Raw genomic sequence first — 14,589 nt, 5'->3', positions numbered from 1 at the left:
ATTTATTTATTTTGGAATTTTACAGGAATCATTGATGCCAACATCTCTGAGTTGATAAAGGATTCCACATTTATACAGACTCAGTTGAGTTTATTATGTACTCGCGTTGGCCTTTACAGAAATCAGAGCCAACCCTCTTCCCCTTCATTATCACTAATCCATCCCTAGCCTCTCTCCCTCATAACCTATATGACTTCAGAGATGTTTTCTTTTAAAAGTAGCATCTGTCTGACTCTTCTGTTGATCAAGATAACAGTTTTTTTTCTGGGTCATTGGATAAAAGAGATTAAATATATGTAACAGAAAGCTTTATATTGTGAGTAGATAGAGGCTGTCTATCTCCCTTTGGAAGCTAAAAAAACATTCTTTTTTGAGACACAAGAAAGTAAAAAATTAACTTTTTTTTTTTTTTTAACCAGGGTAGAAAAATAATTCTTATCAACAAGGAAACTAATAGTTTTTATATTTGTATTGCTATCTCTAAATGAGGGCAGAGACTTCAAATTCATTGTTCACAGATGAAGGAAAAGTTTATTGCCTTCAGAAAAATAAATACAGCAAGATTGAAAGGTTATTTAAATGATGAACTCAAGCAACTGAAATTGATAGTTATGATTATTGACAAAATTATCAAAGTCTTGGCTACAAGACTTTTGTTACAGTGGATTTTTCATTCATTTAACATTCTTGAAATTAGGAGCACATCAACTTTAGTTTGTAAATTATTTTGTTATATAGCAAAATGAATGGTAATAGAATGAAATTATGACCTGCACTATGAAATGAACTGTTTGTGTCTATAAAATTCAGTGAGATTCAGAATTCCATTACATTTTCAGCTTTCCATGTGCCAAGTCAGACTGTAAATTTAAAGAAAACAATACTGAAATCAGTTCATTAAGCATATGTTAAACTTTGAAGACTTCTGGTAAGATGCTTTTTATGTAATTAGGTTATTTTTTTCCAGTTATTTTAAAAATGCGTTTCAATGATTCTAAATAATTTAACATCTAAGAGTAGAGGCCACTTAAAGAAATGATGATGATGCTAACGAAGATACTAGCTCTTCAGGGTAGATAAACCATTCATCATCAAACAGAAGGGGCAGAGGTTAATTAAACCTTTACTGTGGAAAAAAGAAAATAAAGATTATTCACACCGTTAATTTAGCCACCCATGTTATCTCTTTTGGAATTAGTAAATCCTTAGTCAGCTACTCAAAAGAATCAGAAATATAGTATCTGCAACATGATTTACTCACTTATTCAAGCGGAGCTTAAATTAAATACCCTCCAACTGTAGGATTCTCATTTGTAGCTTGTAATTCAAGAATTTTACCAATAGTAAAACAACATCCTCTCCATTCAGCACTTCCCTATTTGTAAGGCAAAAGTTGATCATGAAGGAAAAATGAAATAAGAAACTAGTTTCTGTTGTCCACATTCAGTGGAATAATATTAGAAAATAAGAGCTTAAGAAAAAAAAAAATCATTCCTTAAAAAATAAATAGGGGTTGATGATGCTTCTGTATAGATTGGAATAAGCAGGATGGTAGAACCCACAAATTGATTAAAAGCTCTGATTTTAGGCTCTTGCTCATCTTCATATAAAATCAATGAAACTCATGGAATTATAGAATTAAGATCATCTAGCTCAGCCACCGACCTTGACAAGTATGAAGTACTTCCTAATTCTCTTACAAAAGCCATTATCACTGTGGTTTTTTACTCATTTTTATTAATAACATAATCTATATGTGGCAATGATATTTAGCAAGTTTTACCAAAAAAATTTTGAAAACATATTTGTTTCCTTATACTTACCAATTTGGGGTCTAAATTCTTCTCCTAAATACAGAATAAAACTAATCTCATAATTGACAACAATAATTATATATTATAATATGAAACTAAGAGCAGAAATTTCAGAAACACAAGTATCAGATAAAATATTCATAAGAAATATTTTTCAGTAACCTATAATCTGAGTTCCACATTTATGAGATTAAATAGGTTATGTCTTTCTGGGCTAACCTAGACGATTTGGGATTTAAGTAACATTCCATAACATAAACAAATATAAAGCAATACTTCTGCAAAGAGAAAGTAAAATAATTTATAAAATATTCAAAATTTCATGAAATTAATGGAAGTTATGCTGGATAACTACCAATTGCACTAACGTGGTGAAAATAAAGTGACGTTTACAAGTATGGTGATAGGATTGGTACTTCAAAGGAAAATGATCTAAACAACAAGATTTAATGAAGGTGGGGAAAATGAATTAGGTGTTGGAAAGTTTGCAAAAATATTTTAAAAAATCATGCCATAAACTTAAACATGAAGTAATTTACACTGTGATATAATTTGATAGGAAAAAATTGTACAAAATATTCAACATATTTGCTTTGTATTGTTTTAAAGATTTTACTTAATAATTCCAATAGCTAACATTTTATTTATTTTTTAAGTTTCGGCTTTCTAGATAAATTTTGAAACAAACTTTTAAAAACAAAGCAATAGAAGCATACTCAGAAATTGTTATTATCATTTTTGTATAGACCCATACACACTTATTAATTGCATGTATGGAAGATTTTTTATTTTTTCTAGCTAGGTCTTATTTTTTTTCAGTTAAAATTTCATATTAAATCCTAACATAATATTTAAAATAAATTATTTTGTTTAAAACCATGTAGCAAAATCAGAGTCTCACGATCTTAAACCATGGCACACAGTTTGAAAATAAATGAACAATATTGAATTATGTGGACCTAGCATAATTTACTTAAAATATTTTTATTCTTGAGTATTATATTTTTTAAATAGTTATACTATTTTCAAAGATGAAACAAACACCTTTTCCAATCCAATAATTGCATATTTATCTCATTATAGCCTATATGTAAATTCTAAAAATAGAAAACTGATTCTGATAGTATGAGGTATTTTCGAGGGCTTTGTATATATACAGTCAGCCCTCTGTATCTGTAGATTCCACATCCACAGATTCAACCAAGGTGGACTGAAATATATTTTTTTAAATGTTACATTGTTACTGTGTTGTATGTAGTTAGGCCTATGATGGTTGCTTTATACAGAACATGTAAAGACTTTTTTTCTTGTTATTATTCCCTAAACAATAGAGTATAACAACTATTTACATAGCATTTACATTGCATTAGTTAATATAAGCAATTTAGGGATGAATTAAAGTATATGAGAGGATGTGCATGGGTTATATGCAAATACTACACCATTTTATCTAAGGGACTTGAGCCCACAGGGGTCCTGAAACCAATGCCCCAAATATACTGAGGGACAACTATATTACTAAATTACTTAATAGTAAAATATTAAAAATATATATGCAAACAACTTGTGTTTTATTGAGCTCTTGCTATTTTACTGCTACCTATATTTGATGAGGGTATCCATTACTCTTATCTCTAATAATTCTTTAATTGAAAATTTTTTTGGAGGTAAGATATTATTCTTTGTTATTTCTATTTGTTTATCTTCTTAAAGTTGTCACATAGTGGACAAATATATATCACAATGGCATGTACTACACCGATATTAGAATGTAAGCTCAATAACAGCAGAAAACTGGTTTATCTTATTCACCTTTTTATCTCCAAAAAACATAGCTGGGCTTCGCCCCATACATAGTTGGTGATTAAGAAATATTTAATAATGAAGGATGAAAAGTTTGAGCAAGTAATGAAGCTATTCGCTTTAAGAAGTTAACATAATCAAAACAATAATGCAAAAACATACTTGGTATGACTCGCAATATTCCAGTGCTTAGAAATATTCCTTAATCAAATGAGCCAACCATCTATACATGTGATTTGCTATTTTTTTGCCATAAAAATATATGACAAGACTATTACTCCAAAGGCACGTATCACAATATAAACACAATTACATTGAATAGTATTAATATGCATTTGAGGATTGCACCAAAGAAACTAAGACACAATTGTTGCCTGCATTAGAAAAGGTCCCTTGTATGCTTAAAGAGGATAATAATTGGACTTAATCATAAGTTGTGTTTAATAATTCAGTTTTATTGTTATCAGAATAGAAAATATTTGGCAAAAAATAGGAAATTCAGATTCCAGACCACGAAACACATCTGCAAGATAATATTTTAGACTGTGGTGCCAGAATTATGTCCCCCTATCCACCACAGAAGTAACATATAATACACAGAAGTAACATATAATAACACAAATCCATCTTTGTTTATAAAAAATGGACATTGAAATTTAAGCTATCAACAAAATAAAATGTTTTAGGTACACAGAGGGTTGAATTTATTATTCTCTTTGTGTATATGTCTTTTAAGACAAGCCAACTGATCTCTGATACTTTTTAAACTCTACACACTAAAAACTTTATGCTATGATTATCTCTGAATGCTACAAATGACAGTTTGAGCAGGAAGCAACACATTTTAAGTGTCAGAAACAAGCATGATCTTAGGACTAGGTCCCACTTTGGTACAAAAGTATTGCATTCATTGAATATCCACCAGACTAATGGGGGTAAGAAGGTAGGAAGTATATATCAAGAGTCTCCATAATACCTTTCAAAAGATACATATTTGCATTCCACCCAGTTCTCTAATTTAACATACACAATTTCCAAATTTTTATTGTGCCTAAGAATCATTGAGGAGAACCTAGGGTAAAGGCAGAACTCCCGAATCTTTATTCAGAAATTTTATTTCAGTAAGTCTGGGGTGGGTTTTAGAGTTTTAATCATGTAAATTAAAGTACTTATTGTATATTTACTATGTTCCAGGCACAAGTCTAAAGGCTGTCTGCCCTCATGCAGCCTACATTCTAGTGGGAGATAAGAAAGAACTCCAAACAATAAAATAAATTTCATACAAGTTAATAATGGTTATGAAAAAAATAACAGTATAACTGGGTACAGTGGAGCTGGAAAAGTCAGAAAGGTCAATGTTACGATGAAAAATACTGTAGTTATGGTAGAGCTCATTGAGAAGTAGCATTTGAGCAATTTGAACATATTGTAGTTATGCAAATGCAAACAGTCATGGAAGACACTCTGTGAAAGTGGGAGAGGAAACATTTTTTAACTAGGAAATTCTCCTAAGCTGCTTCTTCCTCTTTTCAACATTTACCCACCCACCTCAGAACTATGAGACTGTTATAATTTCATGAGAAAGTAGACCAATGACTAAGTTTACTATAAAGAATAGAGTTAAAGCTTCTAATAAAAACGTTTTATATAGAGATTCATATTCTTTGTTTTCTGGGTGTTCTATTCTGTTTTATTGTTTCATCTTCACTGAGATCCATATATATGGAAGAATAATAACTACATAGCAAAAATTTTTCAAGGACTAATGATGGAATTATGTATTAAATTTCTTTATGGTGTTTGAATATTTCAAGATTTATTCAATGTATATATTTTATACTATACTCTTTTTTAAAAAATGTTGACCTACTTTATTATTTATACAACTTTACTAATTATACCTAGTGTGTAAAGTAGGACATTTACAAAAGAAAACAGCTTTAATATATGTTTGAATATATCATTCTACTTTTTTTATTCCTTCCATGCATGCTACTACAGGAACAAAATTTAAGTTGAAATGTATAAACTCTTATACTTCTATAATTTTTTATTATTTTATTTGTGCTTTATTTTTAATAATTCATCCAAAGTCAATTTATTGAAATTCAAAAATAAATGTAATTTTATTGTCAAGTCTTGACAAGGCTCCTTTACCTCTGTTAGGTAATTCAGACATTAACTGGCCAAACTTTCCAGATGAAAAATGACTTTTCATTTTACACATCTCAGTGACAAGCTCTTTTCCTTTTCACACTGAGTAACAGGGTCATCCCAGATGCCAGTTTGTGTGCCGAATATATCGATTTACTCTTGTTTATATGTTCCTTAGGTTTGGAAAATATTCATTTGTTTAACTCATACTACCTTGATGAACTAAAATCTGTGATTATACCTTTAGCATACAACTCTAAATTGATAATTATATTACAAACTTATTATTATGATACATTGTACCATCATAAATCTTAAGGTGCATAACAACAAAAACCTCAATATCCAAAAAAATCTCAATATCCAAAACAATAAAAATTATGAATCTAGTTGTGCAGAATTATGGGGGTCCCACTATAAATGTTAATAAGTAAACTAATGTAATTTTATCTTAATTCTGAAATATTCCTATTTTTTAAACATTAATTAAAACATGCATTAACCTCTGAAAGTTGAAAACTTCTGCACATTGGTGAAATGAAGTGGTGGTCTGTGGCCAGTTCTAACTGGACAGGGCTCTATGTTTTTAACATTTGCCATGATGACTGGCATTAATAAGTTCCTTGGCTGGCAGCACTGTCAGACAAAGGAAAACTTATGTGAGATGAATGCACGAATTTCTATCCCTCCCCAAACTGAGTACTGTTGCCAGAACTTGGGAATGTGAGTAGGGCACAGGAAGAAGTCAGCACTGTATTTTACAAAATGTGGGTCCTATAACTAGAGAATCGGTTTTCTGTTAGCCTTCTCACTTGAGAGTCCTAAGTTTGCCCTTGAAGTTGCACAATGTTTTAAAGCTGCTTTCAGAAATTTGAAAACAATGTATATCTCCAGTGCATTAAAAAAGGGCATAAATTAGGCAAATATTGCCTAATTAGGCAAATATCAGATAAATATTGATAGAAATCTTATTTTATTATATAAAAGTACAGAATTATTAAAGTACATATCGTTGAAAAAAAATCATGCATTTAGCCCAAGTAAAAGCCACAATTAGAGATAATAATGTGCCCTGAATTTAAGCAAAATAAGCACTGTTTATTAGAGGTACTAACTCATGCAATCATAAATGAAGGTGGGTTGCTGTTTCAGTCAGTGCCTTGCTCTATTTCTTTCTCTGGGGAATCACCTCCCTGGATCCACATTTTCCCCATGATTTAAACTGAATTATGAAACTTTAGAATAATGGAAAATTAGAACTGGAAGAAAAGTTAATAATGATCTCTGTACTACTATATGTACCATATAGGCCTATATGATACTGTAGTTCATGTTATCACAATTGTCCATGGCCTTTAACCTGGAAAAGAACAGAGGTGAGAGAGTGTAAAAATGAGGTAGGATCGATGGATCTGAGTTCCAAGGAGATCAAAGAACAAAGGAGTGATCCAAAATGACAGAATGTACTGATCAGAGAGTAGGATTCCAAAAACGAAATTACAGAGAGGACATATAATAGCAAGAAGAAGTGTTCAAGGAACTGAAAGGAACTAAAATCATCAGAAATGTCAAGAACACCACAGTGATCAAATTGATAATTAATACTCAAAGATTTGCCTGAGATATTGCCAAGTTCAGAGGAATAAGATCCAATAAATCATCACTGAAGTTTGGAGTAAGAAAACAATAAATCTGTAAGGTAATAATCCCCTAGTCAATACATGTAATTATTTGATATAATGTTTTTGATCATTATATTCTAGCTGTGCAAAACTGTTTTTATTCCCAACAGAGCGCACAGCTTCCTATCCCTAATAATAAACATCTAAATTTCTGCTTCAGAACTCTCATCCATGCCATTTTCTTTTTCTTGTATATTTTCCTATCTTTGTAATTTTATATCATTTAATTTTATTATAAAACAGTCCTACATTGTAGGAAGTTTTTTCTGATAAACTCTACTACATTTTGAATTTTTGCTCTCAGCATTTTGTCATTTGCACATTTTTTTACCACTTAAACTTTCCACATATTAACAGTTCTTTCAATGCTAATTCTATGCATATTCAATTTCTCAAACTACACATAAGCAAGAACTAATAATATAAAAGTATGTAAAATATAAACTGTAAATAGATAATGGCAATAGTGTATTCAGACTGGGAATATATATTCATTATTTTCTTTAAAGATGTTTTGTGGTAGCTGATTTTGTTTATACTTCATTGAAAAACAAAACAAAACAAAACAAAATGTTGTATATCTTTCTTATTAAAAGAGGTTCTGTTGTGTCATGTTTGAGTATAAATTAGGGATTAGATGGCATAAGGTGAAAGAATTATGAGTTAATACAAATAAAATGCTTAAAAAAGTGACCGGCACACAGTAAATGTTACATCAATATTAGTTAATTTTATTATCCTTATTTACATTATAAAATATCTACAGAACACAAAACCAGTCAACTGGAAATGAAGAAATAAGAACCAAAGTAAAATAATTTTGTCTTCCCAGGAAGCTCAGAACCAAGAAATGAGAATTTTAAGAAATATTAAAATGTGACTTTGCTTCTCCTTTCTCTGGCCTAAATCAATGTTCTCTTCTGATAAATATAACTTAAATGCAAAGTGTTAATTGCACAAATTATTGAGTTATACGGCTATCCCATGACTTGACTTGTTCTAAGCCTCTATTTCTGAATCTGTAAATTGAATTTAAATCATTGTAATTACCTCATAGAATTTTAGCAATAATTAAATAAAGCAAGCTACACATGTGCAGTATAAACTTTCTCTTTCTTTATTATTATCATCATTATTATTGTTTATAGTTTGGGACATAAAGAGAAACAATTATTAAGCTAAGATACCTCCAGCACTTACTATATACCAATCGCTGCAGTGATCATGGATAATAAAAATATATATAATATTATCATTACATTTTAAATTCTATGTTCTAAGTATTATTTCCTAATTTATATCCCTCACTTCTGCCTCAAAGAGTTTATTGTAAATTGAGAATCAGGTATGCAAATAAATAAACATCAAGACCATATGAATGAATAAAATAATAGAAGTTTGTGAAAAAAGACAACACAATGAGGAAAATTATTAGCTGGGTTGTAGTTGAGGAGAATGTTTTGGAATATAATGAATGAACTGTTTTGAAGAATCAGTTATCCTTATTCTGAAATGCAGCAACTCTAATAACAAGTGACCCAGTGTGTGAATATAGCTTAAAATACTGCACAATGACAAAGCATTTGATGTCTTAGACTGTATCAAGTTAATCCTTCTAAGACAATTTTACTAAAGATATTTTATATTTGCATAATATTTTATAAATCATTAAGTGGCTTAACAAACATGTTGCATATATTAAATATCCAGAGGCGAAGAGCAGTTTTCTTTTGCCAAAGGGAGAATAAAAACATACAGAAGCAAAGTAATATTTATGATTAGAAATTTGAAGAAACAGTGAAGTGAATCTGAAATCAATATGATTTAATAACTTCATGTCTGTTTGAGATTTGTTCAACTTTCCGGGACTCATTGTTTTTTATAAATGCTAAGGCCATGCCGGTATGCATTAAAACTAAGGACTAGAACCACATGATTTCACTCATCTGTAGAATATAAAACAGAAAGCAACAAATGAACAAACAAAAACATGACATGGACAACAGTATGATAGGTACCAGAGGGAAAGTGTGGTGAGGGGAGGCCGAAAAGGGTAAAAGAGATCAAATGTGTGGTGACAGAAAGAGACTAAACTTTGGGTAGTCCGCACACAGTGCAATATACAGACGATGTATTATAGAATTGTACACTTGAATGTCACCGCAATAAATTTAATTTAAAAAAAACAAAAAACAGGGGTGGATATGGTACTTTATGTGATACAATAACTAGTAAAGTGCTCTTATAGATGCCAGAGGTAATGAGAAGACTGTCATAAATTTTAGGGTTCCACGTATTTTCTCCTCAGAAAAAAAATAGTTTATACATGAGAAGAGTGAATTGTTGAAATTTACTGGAGTTTATGATCTTGAAAAAGAGCAATGGTTAAGAAATCGCCCTACCCTTCCAGGTTCTAGAAACAGCTGACTACAAAAAGTGGTCCTCCCCCATATGCCTTAGACTCATAGATACTCCCTTTTCCCTTTAACAAAGCCAGACACAACAGCCCTTCTAAATTCCCATTCTTTGCCTCAAGAATGACTAGCAAAATTGTTTGTCCTTGCTGATCAATTGAAACAAAAATGTTTGTTAAGCAAATATAGGTTCAGGTCCTATCCTTCCCCAGGCTGCTGACCTTTGACCCAGCCTCAGCCTGAGCAAGCACACAACCTCTCCTCAAAGGCTCTTCTGAAGAGCAGACTAACCTCAGGGTGAAGCGGTCACTGATCCACTGCTCACTCAAGCCACAGGGGCTCATCCTACTTTTCAAATCCCATCTGTTTAGCCTTGGATACTCTTTCTTATAAAAGATAAGCCCCGTTGACCTAATCCTTGAGATACTTACATGTTCCTCCTATTGCAATAGTCCTCTTCCTTTCTCTTGCAATAATGCTTTCAAATAAAATCTCTCCTTACCTAAGCCCAAAGTTGTTGTTGTTTTTTGTTTTTTTTGTTGTTGTTTTTTCTTTTTAACAAGAGAAAAGTGAGAACTAAAATAGAAAAGCCACATGGGGACCCAAAGCAATTACTGACAATACTAAGGTACATTTTCATGATTGCTTTGCTTACAGAAACATAAACTAAGAACCAGAAAACCTGAAGTCATTTCCTGACTCTGCCTCTTAACATTTGATGTGACCTTGGGCAAGTCATAAAACTTTTGAGATTTCAATTTCTTTTCTGATAAAGCAGGAATCACAACGCCTATCTCAAGAGATTTTGCAAGGATTCAATGAGATAATGTATGTGAAAGAGATTAGCAAATTGCAAAGTCCCTTTATAATGCATTTATTACCAATAAATGGTTCTCTTCTACTTGCTGTTTGTTGATTACTCTAAATAGTTTCTGTCTTATAAGGATAATTTAAAATGTTTGCAAGATTAACAATTGTGATCATCTCTGCAGGACTAAATAAAAGGTGAATAGATAAAAATAAAATTTAGCCAGAAATAACTCCACTTAAATTGACCATAAGTTTTTTCTTAAAAGATCTTCAAGCATTACAGGGAGAATTATCTTAAAGGTCAATCAACACTAGACTAGAAAATACAATATAATGAAAGTGAAATATTCCAAAGCTTAAAAAATTAAATTTAGAAATATGAAATTTTATGTGATTATAAAATATTACATAGCATCATTTTGTAAATAAAGAATTTAAGAAAAAATTTTAAACAAGGGAGAAGCTTGTTATAAAATCGACATGCAACTAGACTGAAGTTTAGCAAATGATACTTTGGGGGAGGGTTATAGAATCAATCTTGCCATAAGAAGGTCTTTTAATTATCAATCTTTTAGATTGAAAACATTTTAATTTATTTTCTCTGGTGCAGAGAGGCAGTAATTTGACTCTTCATTTATTTTTCTAGGTACAAAAAAGTGTCTTTTTAAAGTTCAATGCTCGAGGTTATAGTAGTTCTATCACATTTTTTTCTTTTTCTTATATTGAAGGACTTCTCCCTACCTGAATATTTTTCTTTGTATATTTCTTAAAATCAAAAGCATTTTAGTTTAAATTATTTTTCTACTTCATATATTACAAACAATAGGGAACTAATTGTTTAGTAGCTAAACCCACTTATTCTAGTTCAATTTATTCAAATATTTTTAAACTTATACACACTTTTGCCTACAAAATAATATATGCTATTTGCATTACAAATATGTATGTTTTATTTATCTATTTAGGAACTGAATGCATTAACAAATATTTAATATATTTATTTCTATACTAAACAATGTCAAACTTTTTATAAATTCAATTTTATGTCATGTAACTATTCTTGGTCTTTAGTGGTAAGAAATCTCATTTTACTTAATTTTACTTCATCCTATGTTGTTTCTTACTCACCCATTGATAATCTTACCTTTCATTTCAGTTCTGGCCATTCAAAATATTAACCCAAAGTTGTTGTTTGGTTTGATTTTTGTCTATTTTCCTCAAAATTGTCACTTTGCAGAATAACCATGAACAAGAAATTACTTTTAAACACCAAACGACAATATTACCATTTTAAAATATTTTTTCAACACTGGAAGACCATTGAATATCATGAGTAAGTTATAGTTGAAATTGTGGGAGGAAAAAAAAAAAAAGAAAGTTAAACTTAAATCTTAGTTCTGTAATTTCATAACATAAACCTCCCTGGGTTTCAATTGCCTCCTTTATGGAGTGGGTAAACCAGGTATTTTATAAAATCTCTTTAAATTCAGCTTTCTAAAATCAAATTAAATTCATTCAGAGTGTTATAAATTAGAGCCCTTCTCTAGTGAATACTTTTTCTACTAAATAAACTTAATTTCTGAAATATGACACATCTAGCATTTATTGAGTACTGCATTTCTCGTATATAAAGAAGAGTAAAAAAAACGATAACCTGCAGAGCACACTTTTTACTCAACATTAGTGGAAGTGAAATGCATAGCATTGTAATGCATTTCCCCAAAAACGAGAAAATGTGCCTAATTACTTGTGTAGTTGTGCTGAGCACCACATAGAACTTGTAGCGATCACATTTTTGTTCATCTTGATTTTACAATTATAAAGTAAGTATACTCCTTCCAAATGAAAGACAGCCATTCAAAGTCATGTCTTGGGCAGCAGACCTTTCAAATGGAACCCTTCACGTCACACTGAGTGAACCTCAGGAGAGCTCCAATACCAAACTGTGCTTTCCTTGGACACCAACAGTGCTTTATTTCTCAGTAAACCAGTTTACATTTTGAGTCACTCTTTACTATAAAACACGGATAATGATCTTTGCTTTGTGTGAATTATGGGATTACTCTCAGGAGAAAAACTTTTAAATTTACACAGAAAATCATCTCCTGAGCTCCCTGTAAGCTGCCACTTCTCATGTAGGCTAAAAAAATCTGAACCCTCTTGTTCTAAAGGCCTGTTTTAGATCCATATGACTTTGTCTCCCCAAAACACTGAAGATTAATACAAATACTAGCATTAAGTCTATATTCAAATAAAAAGTTATAAAACAAGGTGAAAAAAATCTTATAGGGTCAAAATTACCCTTGTTTGCTGCTCATTTGGCTAAGTCCTAGGTTTTCGTTTGGGTAAACCAACCCAAACAATAGTTTTGTTTAAAGCTGTGAAATCACTCAGTATGGTAAGATGCTAAAGTGCTGGCACCAACAATAGTTTCATAAATCTTAAGTTATCTCACCCTAAGGAATACATTTTCATTAATTGGAACAATCAAGTGAACTGCCAGTACAATTTACGTTTGCCGTTTTTGGGCATTTACTTTTAATCCAGTAAAGCATTTGTATAAGTGAATGATGGGTTGGTATAATGATCTCTATTCAGGCAGGTCAATTATGGGCCTTGCATGTTAGAGTAAAGCGTTTCAATGTTATTCTAAAGAGAATGAGATTTTATTCAAAAGAAAGGAGAGGTCTATTTAGGAAGAATATTCTAACATACAATATTTTGCAGAGAGAAGTTTTGCAGGCACAAACCCAGGTAGAAGAAAATGCAATAGTTATGAAAAATGACTGCAATCAATATAGCATTTTGGAACTAGAGCAAAATAGCCAAACCTGTGAAATTTTACAAAGGGAAAGTAATAGAACTTGGTAGAGAAATAAAAAACTGGAGCAACAAATACATCTCTAAGGTTTAATGCATGTAAAAACTACAAGAAATGTAGTCTCTTCGGCATACACAAGAAATAAGGCAGGAAAACTGTCTTGTGGTCAAATATCTTACAATTTTAAAATGCTGTGTTTAAAATAGTATCAGAATATTGAATAAGAAACAAGTCCACACAGAAATGAATGCCTAGAACCCAGAAGAAAGGACTGAGCTGAAGACATAGATTTGGAAGACATTTATAGAGATAATCAAACAATCCAAACAAATTTACTCTGAGAGGATGCAGAGAAACTTACAGCCTCAAGATCATTAGAAGTCATGCATCTAAAGGCAAGAATTATTAGTTTGATACTATTCATGAAATGGCTCATAACTTGAATTTTAAAAAATTGCTCACAATAATGATGAATCATAGTATTACTTATCATTTATTTTATTTTAATTCTATGAAAGTTATTTATAGGCATCATATATAAAGCATGTCTATTAAGTAATACATTGCATTCTCAAACAATTCAGGATAATGTTATCTAACTACATTATCTACATGTGGGTTTGTATAACTTTAATCATGAACTACTATTAAAATTAAGGATCTTACAATGGTTCAGATCTTCTATATCAAAAACCGATATAAATTTTATTAATTTTTTTCACTAACCTTCTTCAGTCTAATTCATATTTGGGTAGTGTGAAAAATGTACAAAAATTCTGTTTTTTTCCACTGTAAATATCAGTGTATTTAATTACACAGCATAATCACCAAACTCATATTAGAAGAGTACAAAGACATGAAACAAAAACATAACTTCAGAATATATTTGCAAGTCAATTTTAATTTTTCTATATTTGTTTATTAGTGTTCACTATTCTGAATCAAATTTGCAACTTACACCAAATGAATCCAGACAAATGCAGTCTAAAACAATCTATTTCTTTGTAACACTGCCAAACTGAAAACATATCCTGACTGATATAAATTTAAAATAAACATTATACACCAAAAATTAAGTTGTTTATTTTATT

Source organism: Pteropus alecto, unplaced genomic scaffold, assembly GCF_000325575.1.
Source record: "Pteropus alecto unplaced genomic scaffold, ASM32557v1 scaffold5, whole genome shotgun sequence".
Classification (NCBI taxonomy): domain Eukaryota; kingdom Metazoa; phylum Chordata; class Mammalia; order Chiroptera; family Pteropodidae; genus Pteropus; species Pteropus alecto.
Note: the sequence above shows the minus strand (reverse complement) of the source record.